The sequence below is a fragment of the Microtus ochrogaster genome (genome assembly GCF_000317375.1).
Source record: "Microtus ochrogaster isolate Prairie Vole_2 chromosome 14 unlocalized genomic scaffold, MicOch1.0 chr14_random_1, whole genome shotgun sequence".
NCBI lineage: Eukaryota > Metazoa > Chordata > Mammalia > Rodentia > Cricetidae > Microtus > Microtus ochrogaster.
Window position 1 is genome coordinate 36,755,298 of NW_004949096.1, and position 15,114 is coordinate 36,770,411.

The 15,114-nt window shown below is 46.1% G+C and overlaps 1 long non-coding RNA gene across 2 annotated transcripts in view; it reads right to left on the reverse strand.

The window, feature by feature from the left end:
- Positions 1-1,197: 1,197 nt before the first annotated feature.
- Positions 1,198-15,114, reverse strand: part of LOC106144267 — a 74,935-nt gene continuing 61,018 nt past the window's right edge. Inside the window, exons 3-4 of one of the 2 annotated variants that reach the window (XR_003378440.1) lie at positions 7,533-7,678; positions 1,198-2,357 (exon numbers count right to left, since the gene is read on the reverse strand). This is a non-coding gene — a long non-coding RNA (uncharacterized LOC106144267). Of the gene's footprint in view, positions 2,358-7,283; positions 7,679-15,114 lie in introns of those variants that run through there. The other variant, XR_001229336.2, reaches the window with a different exon arrangement.

Sequence of the window (15,114 nt, forward strand, 5' to 3'; positions counted from 1 at the left end):
GGATCTCTGTGAGTTTAAGGCCATCCTGGGTTACAGGGGACTGATCCAGTCTAAAAGAGAAACCGAGTTAGGCAGTGGTGGTTCACACCTTCAGTCCCAGTACTTGGGAATCACACATCTTTAATCCCAGCACTAGGGAGGTGGAGACAGGAAGGGATGTGGCTGGGCGGAGAAAGGAATACAAGGTGGGAGAAGACAGAAGCTCAAGGCATTCAATCTGAGGATTCGTAGAGACAGGATCTTGCCCCCATGGGTCTGAGGATTTCGTAGAGGTAAGCTGGCTGCTCTGCTTCTCTGATCTTTCAGCTTTCACCCCGAATATCTGACTCTGGGTTTTTATTATTAAGACCAACTAGAATTCACATCAAGTAGTTGCTGGTTCGACCTCTTGACCTAAGGTTTGTTGATTTTATTTAATTACTCAATCTCAGTGATCAAATATCCCACAACACTGTGTCCTCAGGGAGGGTCTTGGGGGTCTTAGGAGGAGATGAAGAAATACCATGTGGAATCTGGCATGACTTTTAAAATAGAGTGTTGACTGTCTGCTGAGAAAGAGTCTCAGGAGGCCTTCAGTATCTTCTAGATCGGGCTCAGCCTGTGACAAGTGCGTAGGACACTTGTCACAGGCACCATGGATCTGCCCCTGGGTAGGACACAGGCAAGACACAGTTCCATGGGGCTGACATGGTTCCTCACTTCTACCACACACTTCCACTCCCGCCATGAGCATCTGTGGCAAGTGTAGCTAGTCAGGCTCCTGGCTATAGAAAGCACCCTGTTGGAGCCACAGACTGGGCACTTCCCAAATGAGAACGCCAAGGTCAAAGTAGGTAGGAGGTTCTCGGCCTTAGTGCCGCTACCTACAGAGGCTCAAGCAGCCTCTTGAACCCAAAGGGGCCTATGCAGAATGAAGATTTATTTTTCTTTCCATAGAAATCCTAGAACTTCAGGAAAGAGGGAAAAACTCACTGGATTTAGGAAAGGAAACTTCAGGGGAATCAGGTCTGCTCTGATTGGCCCTCATGGAGCTTTCCAGATTCCAAGCATTTCTCCTGATTCAAAGTGTGCGGCTGGCAGGAAGTGAGCGTGAGAGTAAAGCTCATAGGGAAAAAAAGAAAGAAAGAAAAAAACAAGCCTTCAAGACAAGCGTTCAGGGCTGTACTTGAACTTTAGAATGTGAACATATTTATTTTCCAAAATTGTAACTACAACAGAAGAACAGAAGCTGGGGACGATGGCTGGCTCATGACTTAACTCAAACACTTGGGAAGGTGATACAGGAAGATTTCCATGGATCTGAGGTCTGCAGGGACTGCATAGTAAGTTCTAGGCCCACCTGAGCTATAGTATAAGACCCTATCTCGGAGAAACGATAACACAAACAAAAAAGAGCCATGGTTAGTGCCAATGAAAAGGAATTACATAGACATCTTATCAATGAAAGACAATGCAGTGGCCCAGACCAATCTGGTAAATAAGTGTGCTCCAACATCCCCACCTAGACAGCTGGGCAATCGTGTGTAGCACAAGCAAGATAAGTGAAGGTATGTGCTGGCCAGGGCTGGATGGGTCAGAGGTGGATCTAGGTAGGCCTCTCCTCCTATTAGTAAACTGGAGTTTATTTTCTTTGGAAATAGGATTGTACAATGAACAAAGGGAATCAAGCAAAATTATAATTATATAAAAGCAACAATGCACATGTATATCCTGTTTTCTGCATGAAAGAATTACTTCAGAATTTTATGTACTGTGGTGGAATAATCCTTTTGTACACTGTGAAGATGTGTGCTCTCATTGATTTAATAGAGAGCAGGAAGAGGTTAGGCAGGACTTGTGGACAGGAAAAAAGGAAGCCTGGGGGTGAAGAAGGGCAGAGTCACCAGGGGACAGGGAGAGAGGCAAGATGAACTTGCTGTGCTGAAAAATGAATTGCCACGTGGTAGAGCGTAGATAAGAAATATGAGCTAATATAAGTCATAAGAGCTAGTTAGTAACCAGCCTATGCTATTGGCTGAGCATCTATAATTAATAATAAGTCTCTGTGTGGTTATTTGGAAGCTCGCAGATGGAACAGAAACTTCTGCCAACAATATGCAATAGCTAAAATACTAACAGCTGTATTTAACAGATGAGGAACGTGGGTCCCAGGAAGACTAGACAAGGTTGTAGAGCTCATGTGTGTTGGAGCTGGGACTGAAGCAGACTCATTCAGTGAGGAAGTGGAAGCTGTAGTGATTCTCACAGACAGATCTGAAGATGACATTCAGATGGGCTGGCTTCAGAGTCTGCAGATTTTCTACCTCTAAACTATAGGTCCAAAGCATTCGGATCTTCACATCATTTTATTTGAAGATCTGAAATGAAAGAAAAATACATTTCATGTCTTCAGATCTGAACAGACAAGTATGATGATGTTTCGATAATTTGTTTCAGGCGTCAACGGGACACAATCTAGGGCACACCTTGGAAGAGTCTCCATAATGGATTGTTAGATCAGGTTGGCTTGTGCACATAACCTGTCTTGAGGTGAGAGGACCCTCCCTGATTGAATGTGGGCAGCACGGTTTTACCTGCTGGGCCCTGAGCCAGCTAAGAGTGAAGGAAGGGCAGTGGACAGACCAGCAAGCCAACAGAAGCAATGTGTGCCTTCATTTCTCTTTGTTCTCGGATGAGATGTGACTAGCTGTTTTAATTCCTTCCACCTTGACATGGAATTGGAAGTCAAAGAAACCCTTTCCTTTCCTAAACTGCTTTTGGCCAAGATATTTTATCACAGCAAGAGACATGAAACTAGAACAGCTTAGTTAATGAAAGAATATTGTGAAAGACCTTGACAGTCCATTCAGCTTCAAATCCTCTCCCCAAATGTGTCTCCTTCCTTCATTCTGTCCTTCCTTCTTCCTTCCTTCCTTCCTTCCTTCCTTCCTTCCTTCCTTCCTTCCTTCTTTCCTTCCTTTCTTCCTTCCTTCCTTTCAGTTTTTCAAGACAGGGTTTCTCTGTGTAGCCCTGGCTGCCCTGGAATTTGTTCTATAGACCAGGCTGACCTTGAACATACAGAGATCTGCCTGTCTCTGCCTCCTGAGTGCTAGGATTGAAGGTATAGGATAACACCAACCAGTTCTTTTTCTTCTTAAAAAGTCTTTCTTTACTTATTTGTGTGTGTGTAAATGACATATGCATGCCAATGCCCAAGGAGGCCAAAAGGCATTTGACTTCCTGCAACAGGAATTACAGGTGGTCATGGGCCCACTGATGTGGATGTTGGGGACCAAACTCCAATCCCCTGGAAGGGCAGCATGTGCTCCTAACTGCTGAACCACTCCCACCTCTCCTCCTCTTTCCTTTCTGGAACATGGTGGATCTCAGAATCACTCCAGACAGAAGGAGCAGCTGAGCTCAGAGCACAGTCTGATGTTGGTTTTGATCTCTGCACTCACAGTGGGAGTCAGTCTGTGGGACTCTGGGCACCTCTTTTATATCTTTGGGCTTCTATCAGTGTTTATGGACAGGACAGAGGCAAGGAAGAAGTCGTGCTGTTTAGAGATTTTCTCATTCACTGTCCACAGTGCCCAGGACCACCAAGAACTCATCAGACCAACTCTCCCTAGGAGACTCCAGCATCCTATCACCAGTACCACTTATCAGTAAGAATGACATTTGCAAGTCTGGGTCTATCAAAAATGAATTTCACTTTCAAGAAATGTTCCCAAAGGGCAGGAGGACACCAGTGTCTCCATGAGAAAAAGAAAAAAAAGGATACAAGTCCAACACCAAAGTAATGGTACTTAAGGCTTGAATTATGAGGAACTGTATTGTATATTCACGCAAAGTATAAAAATGTCTGAATAGAGATGGGTTAATTAAGATATAAGAGCTAGCTAACAATATGCCTAAGTGATTGGTCAAGCAAGATTAATTAATACAGTTTCTGTGTGGTTATTTTGAGTCTGGGTGGCGGAGAGCGAATGAGCAGCCTCTGCCAACAAATTGACGCCAATGTGAGTAACTACATCCTAGAGGTTTTAAAGGTGAGTAGAAATTTTCTCTCCTGCCTAGTTAAGAATACTTAAGAGTTTGAATCCTGCCAACTTTTCCAAAAGAGCCTTTAAAATGCCCCAGGGAAGTCACAAAATCCTAGGGCACATCATACTAAGGAGCAAAGACCACGTCCCAAGGATTAAATTTTTTCTTTCCATCTAAGGGAAAATGTTCAACAAGGCTACATTAAAGAATACAAAGCCAAACTTCTACAACTTTGAAGTGATGGTCCATCAATAACCACCTGATGTTGTCAAAGAAAGACAGAATCCAGAATCTCTGAAACCATTATGAGAAACAATATCAACGGAAGTTTTAGACAGGCAAGAATTTTTTTTTTCAAGACAGGGTTTCTATGTAGCTTTGGAGCCTCTCCAGGAACTAGCTCTTGTAGACCAGGCTGGCCTTGAACTCACAAAGATCCGCCTGCCTCTGCCTCCCGAGTGCTGGGATTAAAGGCGTGTGCTACCGCGGCCTGGTGCAAGAAAAAATTTTAAAGTGCTTTGTATTGAAATGGAAAACAGTGCCACAAAAGCCTAAGTATATCATGTGTTAGATGGAAAAGAGTGCCTGCTTTCCCTTGATGCTTAGGTTTAAATCCAGGGCGTTGCACATGGTAGACGGCTGCTCTAGTGCTGAACTAATTGTCCAGCCCTGTAAAAACCTTTAAGTAGCAATTATATGTTCAGAGGACAGAAGAGAAAACATAGCCATAATGAGTGAGCAGATGGAGAATTGCCAGATAGCAATGGATGTATAGGAGTGTGTGTGTGTGTGTGTTCATTGTTTCATTGTGGCATTTTCATTTATATGATCATATGCATTATGCTTTGCTCTCACTTGCCCCCCTCCCCCACTGTTTGCTCCAGTGCCTCCCCTCCTCCAGCTGGTTCCTCTCCTTCCCCCACAGTCTCCCATCTACTCCCTTACCACATGTGTTCCATTATCCTCTCTAGTCCCCACTTTCTTAGCAATGTATTTTTAAAGAATCAAAGGAAGTTCTGGAGCTGATGAGACAATAAAACCTAAAATAATAGTAAAACTTTTAAATCTTCAAGAGAGAATTAAACAACACAAACTTAGAAGTAAAAGTCCCAAGCTATAAAACAAACAGAAGAAGACCTGGGCAGTCTTGGAAGTCTCGGGGCAGGCAAAGACCTCTTAGAACATGAAAAAACACTAGTCACAATTTGTTTTTTTTGTTTGTTTGTTTTGGTTTTTTTTTTTTTGTTTTTTGTTTTGGTTTTTCGAGACAGGGTTTCTCTGTGGCTTTTGGAGCCTGTCCTGGATCTAGCTTATATAGACCAGGCTGGCCTCGAACTCACAGAGATCCGCCTGCCTCTGCCTCCCGAGTGCTGGGATTAAAGGCGTGCGCCACCACCACCCAGCTTACTGATCACAAAATTTAAGTGATAAACTGATCATATCAACAAAATAATAGATGGTGTGAAAATATTCAAAACCTGTTTAGTCAATAAAGGATTTACACTAAGCATAAATAAAGATCTCCTACAAATTCTTAATAAAGGCTATCATCTTCTTCATCATCTGGTAAATAACTCTGGGACCCCAGCCCATGAGATGATGTCACCCACATCCAGGGTGAGTCCTCCTTTCTTGGTTCATTCTGTCTGTCAATACTCTCACGGGCACACACAGAGATGTGGTTCCACGGTGATTCTAAACCCTGCTCAACTAAGAAGATGAACAATCATAATGGAGGCTCCAGAGGTTGACACCCCGAGAACTCTCCCTCCAGATGCTCACCTCTTCACCTAGGTGTCCCTGGTGATGAGACAATGCCACCACAGTCTTCACTGAGTCATCTCCAGATCAAGGGAATTCTCTCTGTAATTCACACTTATTCCAGTGCTGGGTCCCCTGGAGAAAGAATACTTTCCACACTGACCCAGTTCCAGCTCTGAGAAGCAATGTGTCTGCATTTTGTCAAATATTATAATTTACTGTTAAAATAAAATCCTGTTCTCATTAAACCCTAAAGGTTTTTAAGTGTTTGCTTTCCACCTCCCAGTCCAAAATCCAGGAAAACTTCTGGCCTCTATTCTAAGAGAGAGAGCAACCCCCACCCCACCCCCCGGGTAAACACATACACATACACCATCGCCACCACCACAGACGCACCAAAAATAACCAAAAGGGGGCACCTACCCCGTGATCCAGGCTCCAGACAAGGGGGAGTGGTGTCCCTTCAGAGCCACAGAGTTCTAGAGGGAAAACCTGGGATACAGACATCAAGGTTTCCCCAGGGTTGATCTGACTTTAGTGCCAAAAGTCCTTCATCCCAGGAGATCCTAAGCCCGGAGTACACCAGGATGGTTGCCCACCTAGCAGAAGATCAAGAGCTGCTGGTTGGAGGCCTTGTGTCTTTGTCAACCCTCAACTCTCAAGCTGCTTCTGGAGGAACTTGGATATGATGGTTCATACTCCTTCTGCTCCAACCACTTCTCCTGGATTGTGTTATCTTTGCTATCAGCCCCCCTCCCAGACATACACACATATACAGAAATACACACATACAAGCACACCTACACAGAAACATACACAGACACACATAGACATACACACCACATACAGAGAAACATATAGATGATACACAATCAGCTGCCCAAACTCTGTATCTTACTAGGTGACAACCATACTGTGGTGGTTTGAATGCTAAATGCTCTCCATAGTCTCTGGTATTTGAATACTTGGTCCCTGTTGATGGGAGGCTCAGGAGGGTGTGACCTTGCAGGCAGACATATGCCACTGGGGGTAGGTTTTGAGATTTCAGAGCAGTGCACCATTCCCAGTTTGCTCTCTGCTTCCTGCTTGTGGTTTAAGATGTGAGCTCGAAGCTGTCTTAATGTCATGTCTGCCTGCTGCCACGCTTCCTCACCATGGCAGGGACAGACTCCTATCCCTCTGGAACTGTGATCCCCAAGGAACCCTTCATTTTAATAAGTTGTCTTGGTCATATTGTTATATTAACATCTTATTATTATATATTATATTGTAACACATATAATATATTGTATATTATAATATAGCATATAACATGATATATGCTGTACAAATTAACATGTAAACACAGCAATATTAACATAACTAAAACACACTTTCTCAGCTGGACTGGATGGTATGTTCACACCTGTAATCTCAGCACACGGATGGAGAGGCAGGAGACCCTCTTTCAAACAAAGCAAAAATCAAAACACAAAAAATAATTTTAACCACACCATGTATCTTGGCTTTTTTTGTTTTCTTTATCCAACGATGTCAGGACACTTCCCAAAGGGGTCCACAGTTTAAAAGTCTTTGAAATACTTGAGTTATCTGTGAATTTACTAAATTTTGTTTTGTTGTATTATTTTACTTGAGATAGGTTTTCACTCTTAGCCCGGGCTGGTCTGGAATTCACTATACGAGGTTTTCCCAGAACCCAGAGTTATTACTCTATGTAGCAAAGGACTTGGAGCTGAAGAGATCACCTTGCCATCTCTGGTCCCGAAACACAATTTCGTTATCATCCAGGTCCTCATAAAATGGAGACAAGAGGCTAGAGGAGGCAAGGCGGAGGTGAATATCACAGCCGTTCTCTAAGACGGAGGAAGGGTCCCCAAGGACTGCTGGCAGCCTGGAAAAACCAAAGAGGAAGGAACAAAAGTTACCCTCTGGCACCCCAGGCACCTTGACTTTTGCTAGTAAAGTTGTTTCAGCCTCCTGAACTCTAACAGCAAATACTTGTGCCACTGGAATCTTCCAAGATGTGCGGGCAGCATGGGAAAGAAGGGTACTCAGCAGGAAAAAGAACTAACGCTAGAGGAACCAAGTGGGTTAGGCCATGGGGAAATCCCAGGAGGAGTTCGGACAGCCTCCTGCTGGGAAACAGCCTCCAAATCCCCCAGCCTGGAACCCTAAAATCCCCTGGGCCAGACCCCAGCCCCACCCCGACCCCTGGGTTCATCCGCATCTGTTCCGATGTGCCGACTCTCAGCCTGTACCACTTGGGAATCTGCGGGGTTACTAGCCTATAAGGCCAAAGGGAAGGAGTACCTGCCATGCCAGCTGCAGTGCATGCTGGGAACAGGACCAGGCCAATTATCGGAACAATCTGGGCTGCCGGGCACCTATCTAGAGTGAGCTCCTGTGAAGAAGCACTGACTCTCATCAACTTTCAGATCCTGAGTAGGAATCGCTAAAGGCTCTTGAGTGGCTGGAGGGCCACAGGCCACTGAAGAATTTAAGTCACAGGATGTGTATGTGTGTGTGTGGGGGGGGTAAGGGTAGAACTGGTAGACAGGTCTTGGGCCACAGGTGTCCCAAGCAGATGTCGCTCAAAAGATGCTGAAAAAAACCTAGGTGGACTTGAAACGTTTCTTGTTGGCTCATTTCATCCCAGCCTGAATGACAGGGTGTGGTGTGGGGGAGGGAGAGGTGAGGTACATTTGGTCATACAGCCCTTGCTTACGGAAATGGCTTCTCTTAACGGAGAAAAAAAAAGTCCCGGAATAAAGGGAGGGGGTGTCCTTGGCTTCCTTCAGCTTGCTTGGTTACAACAGTCAAAACCGGTCTTCAGATTTAGTTCCCGAAGGCGCCAATGACAAACGGAGAGTGCTGTCCCTTGGCCATCAGAATCACAGCGCCTTCCCCCATGTGCACTGTGGGACACGGGCAGTGTGTGCCTAACACCTCCGAGGCCAGACAGCCCAGACTCTGCTCCCCAAAGCCTGGGTCCAGCCACTATGCCAGAAGCGACGGCCCAGACTTTCCCTGACACAGTTGAGCAACTTGAGGCTTTTAACTGCCTTGGGAATTTGGGTGTGCCTCAAATGAGGAACTGAGATAGGCTCTCACTTCCCAGTGGGGGGCACAGCTCTACTCACAGAGTCCCAGTTCCCAGGCCTGGGAAGCAGGCAGACAGAGCTTCCATCAGGACCCAGGGGCTGGGGGCCCATTTGTTTTTCTAGCAACTCGCCTTCTCATTTCAAGGGCACAACGATGATAACAAGGACACAGTGTCCATCTCTAGCCAGTGTTGGAGCCTCCTCCTCTGCTGACCTGTGCACAGTGCAACCCCAGGTTCTCCTTCCATCCGCCTTTAAACATCCAAGGGCTTTGGGGAATTAGGGGTCTAAGGGGGACCAATGGCTCAACTCTGTCATTCTCAGAGCAGCTGGTACGGGAGGCACAGGCATATCCCAGAGAAAGAGGAAGGCTTGGCCTTGCCTCAGTTTCCTCCACACTCAGAGCGCCTCCCTGTCCAGCCAAGTAGCAGACCTGCCAAGACCTAGCATGTGCTGTGTCCTGGCTCCAGTGGTTAGGCGGGAAAACTCAGGCATTCACCTGCCAGGTTCTAATCCTACCACCAGGTCTTACTTTCCTCCACTTATTGTGGCAAGGCTTCAGTTCAGTGCCTCAGTTTCCCCATCCCTAAATAGTGAGGAGTTTGGACCTTTCTAGAAAGCTGTGTGTGTGTGTGAGTAACACAGGAGAGCTGAGGGCCGCACCTGGCATGCGGGATGTGATTGAACCTGAACGCGGTCCTCAGGGCACCAGAATCTGAACCAGCGCGCTAGGCTGCTTACCATGAAGTGAGTCAAGGTCCCTTTTACGTAGCTTGCCAAGCTCCCTTATGATCTGACATCGTTCCGAGGCATGGACAGATGGCAAAAGCCTTTCCTGGCACCTCAGCATGGAGGCCCCTTCCCTGGGGGCTAGCCTTATCCAGGCCCTTCTTCTCTTTTCCCCTATATCTCCATGGGGCAAGGAACGATCTTCTCCCCCATTTACCAAAGGGGAAAGTGAGTCAGGGCGGCACTGTGAACTGACCCTTCTGACCCTTGCCTGCCTGTTATCAGGTCTGCTCACTGTCGTGAGAGGTGGCTGGATGTCTTTGCTACATGGACCCCGTAGAGGCAGGTTTAGGAAGCAGGCTAGGTACATAAGGCACTGGAACCAGGCTCTCACATCATGGTTCTCCTAGACTGCTGGGCCTGGGCTACCTGGAAGGTAAGTGGTAAGTGTCCCCATACTTCTGCCTGCCTACAAGGACACTCGTCCCCTACCCCCATCCCAGTTTCACTTCTGGTAGGTTGGACAGACCCTATGTCTAAAATGCTAGGGCTGTGGTATTACTTTGAACGATGTCTTAAGATGAAAACGATGGGGTCTCAAACTATTGCCCATTGCCCCAAATGACTAGGTTACCCGTTTATTATTTAATAACGTCTTATCAGAGCACAGTGGTTCTCCTCTGTGCATCACCACTGGCTGCTGTTATGCTACATGGCATGGTAGAGCGGCTGTGATAGACAAAAGGGCCTACACATCTAAGGACATTACCAGCTGGCCACTGTGAAAAATCAAAGCTCACTTGAAAGTTTGGTTCTGGAATGCCTTGACAACATGGGGAATTTATATTCTGAATCTCTACAGTTTGGACCAATTCAGGTTCTACTGAAGGTGCATCCAGTGTTAATACAAGTGCAGACAAGGGGTGGGGCGTGTGTGTGTGTGTGTGTGTGCACGCGCGCGAACTAGTAGCAGGCAGTGAACGTGCACTTATTTGTTACTAATGTTGAACTCAAAGTCAGGGTTCTCCAAAGCCTAGAGTCTGTATGGGATTTGTTAGCTTGCTTACAAGATGCCGTCCAGGTAGTCCAGCAATGGCCTTTTCACACTGGAAAGGCTCAGAATCATGCATCTGTTCAGTCCATGAGGCTGGATAGCTCAAGGACTCGATGTGGAGTCCTGGAGAGACACTGGCTTCAGTCTGTACTGGAATCCCAAAGAAATCAGTTCTAATGTTGGTGAAGAAATGTCGTAGAAACAGGATAGATGGTCTTGCCAGAGGATGTGAGGCCAGAGAGGCAAAGATCAAAGTTTTCTTTTTCCATGTCCTTTTATATGGCCCACCACCAGAAGCCCAGATTTGGGGTGGGTCTTCCTGCCTCAAATAATCTGAATAAAGAAAATCCTCACAGGGGTGCCCCAAGACTTGGGTTTCAGCTGATGTTGATGACAGAGGTTCGCCGGTAGAGCTCCTTCCGTCACCCCATACACCTCAGCTCTTTCACAGGAGAACATGGAGAAAACGCCACCCACCTCACAGGGCCGCTCTTGCCAGCAAATGACGTCACATATGAGGAACTCAGCATTTGGGGCCCTTCCAGAGCCCCCAAAACCATTCCCAGGAGCACCGTGGCAGTTCTAGTGAGGGTGCCTATCATGTGTTAAATGCTAAGCCAGCTCACCCACCCCCACACCAGAATTATCCTAGGCACCTGCCATCATATTTGGAGTACAGATATCATTTGGATAAGATAATCTCCCTTTTTCTCAGGTACCAATTTGGGTCATCTCAAGAATGTGACCTCTGCCAGTGTCAAAGGTGCAACATTGGTCACTTTACCTGCAAACAGGACCCCTCCAGTGCTCTGTGCATAAAGCAATGTCAGTGGGGTCCTGGATGTCTCCCACAGACCCTCTGTGACCCCCAGACAAATGCCAAGGTGTACATGACTCCCACTGGCGCTAATAAGGAGACATTTTGGATTCCCCAGGGTAGACTGGATCAATCCTCTTTCTGTCGGCGGTCATCTCTGCCCAGAGACAAAGGGGTTTATCTGCCTTTTACTGCAGCCTGTTGCCCATATTTAATGGGGGGCAGAGATGGAGGGGATTTGCCAAAATGGTTCCTGGGCCACAGGAGGAAAAGAAGGGAAAGGGGTGGGAAGCTGCTCTTTGACCCCAAAGTTGGCGAACTTGCCTCATTAATCAATCAGACCTGTGCTGGAATACAACGTTGCTCATGTTCAGGGAATTAAAACTTGAAGCTAAACTTGTAGCCGGAGGTAACCTGAGCACAGGCAGCCTGTCTCCCGCCATAGATTTATGGTGTTTACTCAACAGTGGATGGGAACTTTCAGGGAAAGAACACCTCTCCTCTCTTTTTTCAAAACACATCGTCAGCCCAGAGTGATCAAGTTCCCGATTTTCAGTGTGCAGAGCGCACACTGGATTTGATCTTCTCTGTTCTGAGCCCAGCTGAAGAGGGGAAAGCGGGCAGCTAGCACTGGTGGGAGTTGCCTGGGAGGGGTTTCCTTATCAGAGCCAGCTCTGGCTGCAACCCTTGCTTGGCCTGGGCAGCTCTAAGATGGGCCACCTGCACACAGCCTAAAGGTGAACCGGGAACATGGGTCACCTTGCCACACGCCACGAGGGGCACAGGGAATTCTTCAGAAAAGCCTCCGGTTCCCCTTGTTTTGCTTTCTGGTCCTTTGTGGTTTCAGTTCTGAGCAGTGATTGCTGTGACTTCAGAAAAACAAGGGGTCCCATTTTTCAAGCTTTTCCCACAACAGCCTCACCTGTCAGGCCACGTAAACATCTCCCGAGTACACAGGTTTCAGACTGACGTCCTTTCTGGAAAAGATTTCTTTAAGACACCCCACAAGGAGCTTTCCTGCAACTATGCTTGGACATAAGGCTTGTAAGTATAGGAGCCTATAGTACGTACAGATCTTCTCTCCCTACAGACATCCGTCCCTACAGGCAGGCAGGAGGGGGGAATTGCCCACTCCTACCTTGCCTTTTGGTTGCCTTGGGCCTGGGGTAGTGGAGATAATCATCCAGCTGTTTCAAATTAACCTAACATTTTGAGCCTTCTTGTTAAACAAACCCATTCCCTGCAAGCCATTACAAAAGCATTTTATGAACACAGGCTTACAAAGGCTTTCTCAAGCTTAGCAGTGTCCAGAAATTTTGCACTGACTGATATTCTATGTCAACAAGAAAGGCCACGAGTAAGAAAACCAAAGAAGATTCCATCACTTACAGCAGTTCTCACCTGCTTTATGTGGGGAGGCTGGTTGTTGGGGGGCACAGATAGTTTGCTGGCAAAGCCAGAGTCCTCCCAGACCTGTTCTCTAAGTGACCTGCAGAGGCCCAGAGACCTCACAGTAGCTAGTTTTCCTGCAGGGCAGACTTGCCCGCTTTTGTGCTCCTGGACCTGGAGAACAGGACCTAGGAGGCCGAGAATTTACAAGCAGAGATAAGATAGGATTTAGAGGAGGAGGTCAATCAGATAAAAATGCCACACGCAGACTTGGAATGGAGCTGAGTCTTCCGCCTGTTCTGAAAGGAAAAACGGAGAAGGATGAAGATGAGCATAGCTCAGACTTCTGGCAACCTGCCTGTTTTTAACACATCGTGGTTTAGTTCAATCCATCTTTAAACAAGGTGGAGTGACTCATTTCGTCTTTTCTGCTTCCTTTTTCTCTTCTGCCTCCATCAAAGACTTGAAGGATGTAGTTACAATGCCCTCGGTTTACCTTCCAACAGGAACAGTCTGAGAAACTGACCTTGCCAGAATTAGCCGGGTGGGCAAGTGCATTGTGGGATGAGGAGAGAGTGAGGCCCAGAGCCTCCAGTTGGTTTGGGGGGGGGGGCCTTTGGACTCACCCTCATCTGCAACTTTACCATGACTGAAGTTACAAAGCGCCCTTTCCCCATCAAAGCACATTAGGGATCTTGTGTTTTGACAACACCTCCCTGTATCTTGAAAGTCAAGAAAGTGTATACTCAAGGAACAGTTAAATTGTGTAGAAGACATAAAGAAAGCCTTCCTGGAGAAGCTAGTGGGGTAATCTAGTTTTGGGGTGGACCCTGCTGTTCTCACACAACAGTCTTTCAGGATGGCTTGACAGCAATCTCCTTCAGCCGCCTGCCTGGAGAGAGAAGGCTGATGCCTTTGGGACTGAAAATGGGCCTTACGGTCTGCTCTTCTGTTGTAATCTCAGAATTTATGATAGGACTGAAGCCAGACAGTGACCGGAGACCAGAACCAATGGGGAGCGAAGCTTTGAGCTACTGTTGTGTGCAACAGCCCCAACATTGCTCATTTCTTCCTATTCACTTTTTGAAAAAAGAACAAAACAAAAGCTTAGATTCTTTTTAAATTTTGTTTGTATAGTTCTGTGCTGTTTCATCAGCGACTGTCTCCAGGTAATATGTCCTCACCTTTTGCCTACAGACTTTGCTCTCTTTGAATGGGTATATTTACACATTTTAATCATTATGATTTCCATAAGTTAAAATTAAGCTTTTTTGGTTTTGGTGACCCAGAGCTTTCTGAAGCAGAGTTGAAAAAGAATGCAAAGGTTGTCAATCATGCAAGAGACTGACACTTAGCTCATTCTTAAAAAAATCTTTTTCACCCTTCCTATTTCCTCAAAAGTTAGTTCTCAGAAAACAAATCATTTACTGTATGTGCTCTATTTACCAGCAAGGTTAAAGGTTCAGGAAAAGAAAGACTTCAAAATATTTACATTAAGGCAAATGGTTCTGAGAGCAGGAGCTGGCCTTGTCTGACACAGGCTGGGGAAACAGGATGGTCACAAGTGAGCCCAGCCTCTTGTTCCCCCACTCTCTCTCTTTTTCTCCTGAGAACGTGATCCTCTTTTCTTCTTTCTTGTAATGTCCATACATCATAGCTAAAGTCCTTATGACTCCAGGAGAATATCTTTCTGATGAACATGTCTATATTTTCTACTATATTCATTTTTCCAAACAAACAATTTGGTGAGCGAAAGTAAATGTAAATAATGTGTGTGGGGGTCAGCATGGCGAGCCTTTGCCTTTATGCCAGGTATTTTGCTCAGAGCTAACACATTAGGACAGAGAGTTTCCTGTGCTGATGTGGTTGTTAGGCAATATCTTCTCTAGTTTGTGGGTTTGCAAAGCAAGGATCCGGCTGCACTACCGCATATGTCCATCACACATGCACACAACTACTATACACAGGTATCACACACACACATGCACATGGTTACCATACACACTATCACACACATACACACGGATAATCTACACAACTATTACACACACATGTACATGGCTACTAACCACAACTATCACACACACATGTACATGGCTACTCTACACAGCCATTGCATACACGTGCACACAGCTACCATATACAACTATCACACACACATGCACACAGCTACCATACACAACTATCACATATACATGCACACAGCTACCATACACAACTATCACATATACATGCAC